We start from the raw sequence: 8,661 nt of genomic DNA, 5'->3' as shown, positions 1-8,661 counted from the left end.
GAATCGCTGGATGTGAATGACGAGAGAGGAGAAGAGGTGAAATTGTCGAACCTTCCACATTTTCTTAAACCCGCCTCACTTTTCATTCATTAATAGTTTATCACTAAATGGTACATTTTTTAGGGTAAAAATGTATTTTGAAATTTTTTTAATATCATAACATTAAAATTTATAGGCAATTTTATTTTTGTTTTTAATCATATGATATGGAAGTGTTTTCTAATCATTTTTTGATCATGTTTATTATGATATTATAATTAATAATTATATATTGATAACCACATCTTGTATTTTATTTATTACTTTATTTATATTATAAATTATATAATATATTATTTTTCTTATAGTTGTAAATAAAATTTTTTAAATTAAATGATATTATAAGATATTTTAGAATTTTTTATTTATAAATATTTTATAAAATATAAACCAACAATTTCAATTTCAGTATATAATATTATAGTTAGTTAGATTGTAATGTATTACTTTTGTTTATTAATTTATTAAATAAAATCTTATATTTTATTTATTAATTTATTTGCATTATAAATTATGCAATGTAATGTTTTTTGTTATAGTTGTAAATTAGATTTTTAAATTGTATGATATTATAAGACAAATTTCAAATTTATTTTTATTTGTATAGTAAAATGATGATAAAATAATAAAATACAAACCAATAATTCTAATTTTAATGTATAAAATTGTATTTAGTTAGGTTTTAATAAATATTTGATGAGAATCTTCATCCAAGGAACGAACATCTCAATATTTGTATATTGATATAAGAAAATAAAAGTTATTAATGTAGTACCCTCATCTTTTATTGGATTTTTAAAAAACAACATTTATAATGATTTTTAGTAATTTTTTTGAAATTGTTTTAAGGTCGATTCGGCCGATTCTCGATTCAGATGGATTTTTGAAGTGCCTGATCCAGGGCACCAATCCGTTTTTTAAACCACTGGTTCAGAGAAAGTTGGTCATGTTAAGGATGATTGAGCAGAATTTAAGTCCAAAAGCTTTTGGTACAATAAAAAAGGCACAAAGGAATTTTCAGTGGGGGATGCAAGGAAATCTAATTTTGTTTTTTCTGAGAGGCGTGGGAAGTGTGGAGCTCCATCTATAGGAGTTTCCTCATCGGTTTTGATTTAGAAAAGGGTTTGAGTCCTTATTGAAAAGGGAAAAAATCGGTAAGAAGCTCATTTTCAGAATCCTTGGGATTTATAGTCGTTACAGACGATGATAAAAGGATAGTTTCCTATCGTGATAAAGTTAAGAAACAAGTGGGGGAGTGTGATGTCCTTCCATTTTTTTGTAAAGGATAAACATACTTCAAATCTTAAGAGAGAAAAGGTAGGTGTGGGTACGCAGCTGACTTGATGGTGGTTAGAAATAGAAAAGAGGCTAATGGAGGAAAGATTAGGTTATCATAAATGAGAAGTTTGGACTCTAACAATTTAAATATAAAGAACTCGATAAACAAGAAAGTCTGTTTAGAACCTATGTTGAAGAAGAGAGGCTTTATTGAACCAGTGGTGAGGATCACTGATAAACCAAGTTCATCACAAGCTCTAGTGTTCGAACCAGATTTGTTGTTCTGGACTAGAACTGTTTTGAGTGCGAATAGCAGTCTTTTTCGACAATGCTTAGTAGAAGCTTGGGGAATGATGCCGGATCATTACCAACCATTTCGCAAGATGACACACAAAAGAGCCATTATTAACGCCCCTAGAATTCCATCAGAGGAATATGGGCTTCTAATTGTGGTTATCAACGAGGAAGATAGAGACAATGCAATTATTTATCCAAATATGGAATCTGTTACTCTCTCTTTTGGGGATAATCTAGATCCATGGTCGGAAGAGGTGGTAGAATTTGTGCCACCTTTGGACGTGATGTAACCATAGGAGGAAGATGCTATGGGGGTCAATGAGGTGTCGAATAACAATGTAATGGTGGTTGACACGGATCAAGAATACTTGGAGATGTTATCAGTCATGGGGGTTGCATTTGAAGCTCTTCAGGAGGCTGTGTTGGGAGCTTTGAAGGAGAGGGTGGAAATAGAAATGAAAAACATTGATAGGAATAATGTAATTTATGAACAAGGAGGAAGTTTTAGTGTTTATACTCATAGTAAGAATAATGGAAAAAGAAGAGATGGGGGCCCCCCTACTCGATCATCTCTGAGGTTTGTTGCTAAGAGAAGTGTGAATAATGTTGCTCGAGGTGTGGTTTTTTATGATCCAGAAGATGTTGCCCATATAGATGATTCTGATTAGGCCGATAGTTCCTCAATTGCCGGAGTTGGTGAAGCCTCCAATTTTAATGAAGGTGCTTAGTTGGAATATGAGGGGTTTGAGAAGTCAATATCGTTAACATGAATTATCTCTTCTGGTGCGATTTTGGAGATTAGATATTTTGATGTTTCAGGAAACAAAACTTCCCAACCCTTCTGTAAGGTATGTTCTTGACATTTGGGGGAGATGACATTTTGACTTTTTTGGTTTAGATGCTTCTGGTAGTTCATGTGGTTTATGGTTTATATGTGATGCTTCTGTTTTTGTTTTTGTGGATATGTTTAGTAGAGAATTTTATTGCTCTAAGTTTGGAGGGTCTTTTTGCACCTTTTAGATGACTGATGATTAATGTTTATAGATCGAATGCTCCAAGTTTGAAAGCTGTTTTTCTATAGGACCTATCAAATTTTATATATGTTGTGAATCTTCCTTCCGATTAGGGGGATTTTTTTTTCATTAGATGGCTGGATGAAACTACTTCCCCATGTGGCTTGAATTCAAATATGAGATTGTTCAATGATTTTATTAAATATCATAAACTGATTGAGCTACCACTTAATGATATAAATTATACATGGTCACATAATAGTGTGAATAATTTGATCATGAGTAAGCATAATCGTGTTTTGGTCTCAAATAGTTGGGAATCTTATTCTCCATTAGCTAAGTTGAATTCTGTGGGTAAATTTTCTTCAGACCATACTGCGATCTTACTACAAACTAATAATGGGACGAGGGGTCATAGGCTTTTTAAGTTGGAGCTTGCTTGGTTGGAAGAGATGGACGTTTTTGAATTGAATAAGGATGTGTGGAGTAGAACTGAAGCTTTGGTGTGAGTTGGATATAAAGTTTTCAAACAACTGATGACACTAAAATATAATCTTTTGCAATGGAAAAATGACCATAACTTTTATATAAAGCATCATATAGAATTATCAATGGAGAGGGTCAATGAGATTGATAATTCCATAGATCTTAATGATCAAATATTAGTTGAATTGATAAGAAAAAGATTAGGATTAGTTAATGATATGCATGAGTTGTTGCGTTTGAAGGAGGTCTACTGGAAGCAATAGTCGAGAGTAAAATTACTATAGGAACGAGATAGGAATACTAAGTTCTTTCAGGTGATTGCTAACACTAGAAGGAAATAAAATGATATGTTCTGTAATGTTTTTTAGGGGGTAGAGGAGGAGGACTCGGTAACATGAGAGATGGAATTTATTAACCATTTTCAAAAGGCCTTTTCTTCAGAAATTCCATTTCGAGTAAATTTGGATCCCTTTAAACTCCATCCTATCTTGGAAAAAAAAGTAGGTTTAGAAGAATTGAAAAGGGCAATGTTCTTGCTGCCAGGGGATAAAGCTCCTGGGCCATGTGGTTGTCCCCTAGTTTTTTTTTTTATAGGTTATGGGCTCTTGTTAAGTATGAGTTATTGGCAATGGTTAACGAATTCCTTGATCGGGGTATTCTAAATAGAGGGATTAATTCGATGTCTATTGTTTTAATCCAAAAAATCCTCCATTTATAGGATTAATGATATTCGTCAATTAGTCTACTGACTAGACTTTACAAAAGCATATCTAAGGTATTGGCGGAGAGAGTGAGAATGGTTCCTCCTCTTTTAATATCAGGTAATTACTCAACCTTCATCTATGGAAGGATGACTATGGATGAAGTATTAATTGCTCAAGAGTGTATTCATGCTAAAATATAGAGTTCTGAATCAGGTATTTTGATTAAAAATTGATATGAAGCAGGCCTATAATCGAGTGGAATGAAAAGTACTTGATGAGATTATGCAGTGTATGAGTTTTGAGAATATGTGGAGCAAGTGGATTGTTGGTTGTTTGTCTTGAGCACGTTTTTCTATTTTAGTAAATAGAAGTCCTAAAGGTTTCTTTTGAGCCACAAGGGGTATAACCACAAGGAGATCCTTTTCTCTTCACTCTGGTTGGAGAAGCATTTAGTATAATGGTAAAAAATGTGGAGAATAGAAACTGGTTGCATGGTTTTACTTTTATTTAAAAAGCTTTTATTATCTCTTACTTACAGTATGCTGATGATACAATTATTTTTTGTGCGGCCTAGATAAATGAAATCTTATATATGAGGAGGTTTCTGGGGTATTGTGGGTTGGCATTGTGTTTGAAAGTCAATCTTTGAATGACCTCCATTCTTGGGATTTGAAGTATAGATACTTTAGTTAACAAGTTGGCTGAGGTGTTGAATTGTTTGGTGGAAGTTTTCCCAATTAATATTTGGGTATGCCTATTTCAAACTCGAGATTGCTAAGGGAGGTTTGAGATCTTATTGTTTATTGTGCTAATGTGAAGTTGGATTTGTAGAAGGCTAAGAATTTGTTATTGGTAGGAAGGCTAACTTTAATTAAATCTTCCCTTTCGAATATACCAATCTATCAGATGTCACTGGTTGGCTATCCCTTCAGTTATTGTTAAAAGGATTGAGTAGTTCATGCATAATTTTTTGTAGACAATAGGAATATTCACTTAGTGAGTTGGGATAGGATATGTGCTCTCAAGAGAGATGGCTTGTTCACAAACTTAAGTTGGTTAACCAAGCTTTAATTGCTAAATAATGGTGGAGATTTTTTACAACGAGAGGATTATCTTTAGAAACAAGTATTGGTTGCAAAATATGGTATTGATCCATTGAATAATTTCATTCGAAAACGTAGAGGTGGCTCACGACAGTCCCATGTGTGGAAGTCCATTTGCTCTATGCGTACTTTCATGGTAGGTCAAATAAGTTGGTACGTGGGCAACGATCATGATATCTTGTTTTGGCACCACAAATGGCCTAGGATATGCCATTGAAATAAAAGTTTCCATGCCTATTTTAAAGGTGTATTAATGCAATGGCTAAGGTGAGTGATATTGGGAAGTCTAATGGAGGGGCAGTTTTTTGGAATGTTGTTGTTCGTTACAATAGGACTCCAAATATGGTGTACAAGCCTTTAACTGAGTTGCTTGGTTCATTGCCTGGGGTGTACCTTTCAAATGAAGCGAACATTGAGGCTATATGGGATAGCGAAATGAGTTGTGTTTATTCGTTAAGATCGACATATTCATTATTGCTTAATGACTAAATTAGATGAAGGCAAGAGGTTTTAAGGGAGATCTTAAAATGAAAGATACCAATTAAAGTGCAAGGATTTATTTGGGTTATGATTCAAGGTAAGGCGACTATCGATAATTTGATAAAAAAGGGGAAGGTGTTGGTTAATGTTTGCCTCTTGTAAAAATGAAGAGGACACATGTGCTCACCTTCTTCTTCTATGCCCATATACATGGCATTTGTGGCAAGGGGCATTGAATTTAGTGGGACAATCTATGGTTATGCCAGGTTCGTTAGTTAATTTTCTGCCACATTTCAAGTTGATTGGTTTTTCAGCAGTTGGGGTTTTGTTATGGGCTATCTTTTGAGGGGTCATTATATGGGAGTAATGGTTGGAAAGAAATAGAATGGCTTTTGATGGTGTTTCGCTGGAGTTATGAGCACTACAAAATAGAATTCTTCATACGGTTTGGAGTTGGTTTAGTGTTACTAAGGAATGACAAGGGGTTTCTAAGGTTGATATTTTCTTTGGCAAATGTCATGTCTTATAGAGCAATTAAAGTTATGGACCTAGATCTTGTTGGCAGCCACCCCCGGTAAAATATTTAAAACTTAATTTTGATGAATCTTCCTTTGGTAACCCAAGGAATACAAGAGTAGGAGGTGTGTATAGGGATCCGGTATGTGCAATAAATTTTTTCTATATGGGACCATGTGGAATAGTTTCGGCTAATCATGCTCTTGCTACAAGGCCTTTTAATTTGGAGGGAGAGGTTTGGGAAATACACTACTCATTGAAGGGATTTCTCTCAATATCATTAAGGGTGCACCAATATATTTAAACCGCCTTGGCGGTTAAGATCTATTTGTAATGCAGATCAAAATCTGGATGCCAAAAATTTTATTTTTATTTTTAGAGATGTGGATAGAATTTTTATTTATTTATTTAGGGTTAATTGTTATTATAGGTTTTTTCGGTGTAATTGATAACTTTATTTTTATAATAGTCAAATTTTAAAAATAGGATGAGTATGTTTTTTTTTTTTTTAATTTGATAAGTTCAGAGTCCATTTATTCAATTTTAGTGAGTCCATTTATTTAAAATAAATAATATTTTTGTGGTAAGGTTTGTAGAAAAGAACAGATGTTGTTTTGGTGATCTTTAGTTGTAGTTTCCTTTCTGATAAGGAGGTGACGTCAATAGAATAAGTAATAAATGGTATTGGTTATCTATTAGAAAATAAGTTTTGTTTTTAGGAAACATTTTTTTAAGAATCATGATCATAAGGGAAATCTTCGTAAAGGGAAAGTTATGTGATTATGAGTCTTAGAAATATCATACATTTTTGTTTATATATTTTTGTATTTGCTCTTATCTTTGAATAGAGGCATAGAAATAGAGAGTTATCATTTTGATGAAGCCAAACTCTTTTGAAAGGAGCACTTACCATGTAAAGGAGAGATGAAATTTTATGAAATAGAGAATATGTTTTTTGTAAAGAGAGAGAGAGGCCTTTTGTGGGTGTTATTTCTCTTTTTGTGTTTATGGATCAGTGCCGGAATACTTGTATCCGTGTGATTTGTTCTTTTTTCTTGTGATTTCCTTCACGATTTTTATTTCTCTCTTAAACATGGTTATTTTTGCCTGTGTTGTACACCAGGTTGTATTAGAGCGTAGTCGATTCTTGTGGATCGTGATATTTATTGATAGGCATCATAGTATTGGGACTCAACCCATCCAGTAAGAGCGAGACCTCCGAGATGTCCAAGAGTTTGAGATCAAAATTTTGAGAAAGTAAGTAGACGTACTGACCCTATGCTTGACGCAAACACTAGTCATGACACACTATGATGACAGTAGTGAGTCAGACGCTATTTTCGAGATTTTATTCTATGTCAACGCTCTGTGTTGAGAGTCTTATGGTCGAGAGAATGATCTATTTCCTTATGGTCGGGAGATTGATCTACCTAAGTTTGATGAAGAACCCATTGAAGATGAAGAACAAGTAGATTTGGATGAAGAACAAGAAGAAATGAAAGAAATTGCCATTGAGGCTGTAACGATATCTAATTTTTTCGTTAATGGAGAGATATCTAATTTTTTCATTAATGGAGAGATGGAGAAGCAAGCGATCGAGCTTATGAAAATATTTGACGAAGAAAAGAAGGAAGCACTCAAAGAAGAGCTCATAAGTGAAGTTAAATTGGTTATCGAAAGTTCTTAGCTCTAAGATGCTCGCTTAGTATATTTTAGGACTGAGCATAAAATTTTCCTATGGATATACGATGACCCCTTCCTCGAGGGTTTATCGATTTCAGTGCATGTTTGGATCAATGTAGTAACTCACAGGTAGCAAGATCATGTTTCCAAAATTTTGGTTGAAGAAGGTTGCAACACTAATACAAAGTTGATCATAGCACATTTTAAAACTCGAGGTCAAGTTTTCTCCAATAAGGGAAGAGTGAAGCAAATAAAAATTTGGTTGCTAAAAATTTTATTTTTATTTTTATTATTTTTATTTTTAGAGAAGTGGGTAGGCTTTTTATTTTTTTTATTTAGGGTTAATTGTTAGAAATAAGTTTATTATAGGTTTTTTTTTGGTTTAGTTGATGACTTTTTTTATTATAGTCAAAATTTTAAAATAGGATGTATGGTTTTTTTTGGTTTAGTTTAATAAGTTTATTTTTTTATTAGAGTCCATTTATTTAATTTTTAGTGAGTCCATTTGTTTAAAATGAATAATATTTTTGTGGTATGGTCCGTAGAGTAGAACATATGTTGTTTTGGTGATCTTGAGTTGGTTGGTTCCTTTTTGATAAGGAGGTGATGTCTTTTAGTTGATAGTAATAGAATAGGTAATAAAGGGTGTTGGTTATCTGGTAGAAGATAAGTTTTGTTTTTAAGAAACATGTTCTTAGGAACCATGATCATAAGGGAAAACTTTGTAAAATGAAAGTTATGTGAATAGGAGTCTTAATAATGTAATGCGATTTTTGTTTATATCTTTTTGTATTTGCTCTTATCTTTAGATAGAGGTATAGAAATAGAGAGTTTTCATTTTGGTGAAGCCAAACTCCTTTGAAAGGAGCAGATAGCATATACAGGAGAGATGAACTTTTATGAAATGAAAAAAGTGTAGTTTGTAGAGAGAGATAGGCCTTTTGTGGGTATTGTTTATTCTTTTGTGTTTATGAATCCCTACAGGAGTACTCGGATCCGCATGCTTTATTTATTTTTCTTGTGATTTTTTTCACGATTTTTATTTCTATCTCTTAAACACGA

This window comes from Amborella trichopoda, chromosome 10 (genome assembly GCF_054954075.1).
Source record: "Amborella trichopoda isolate Santa Cruz 75 chromosome 10, AtrichopodaSantaCruz75HAP2 v2.0, whole genome shotgun sequence".
Taxonomy (NCBI): Eukaryota; Viridiplantae; Streptophyta; class Magnoliopsida; order Amborellales; family Amborellaceae; genus Amborella; species Amborella trichopoda.
The sequence above is the reverse complement of the archived record's forward strand: the minus strand, read 5'-3'. Positions refer to the sequence as shown.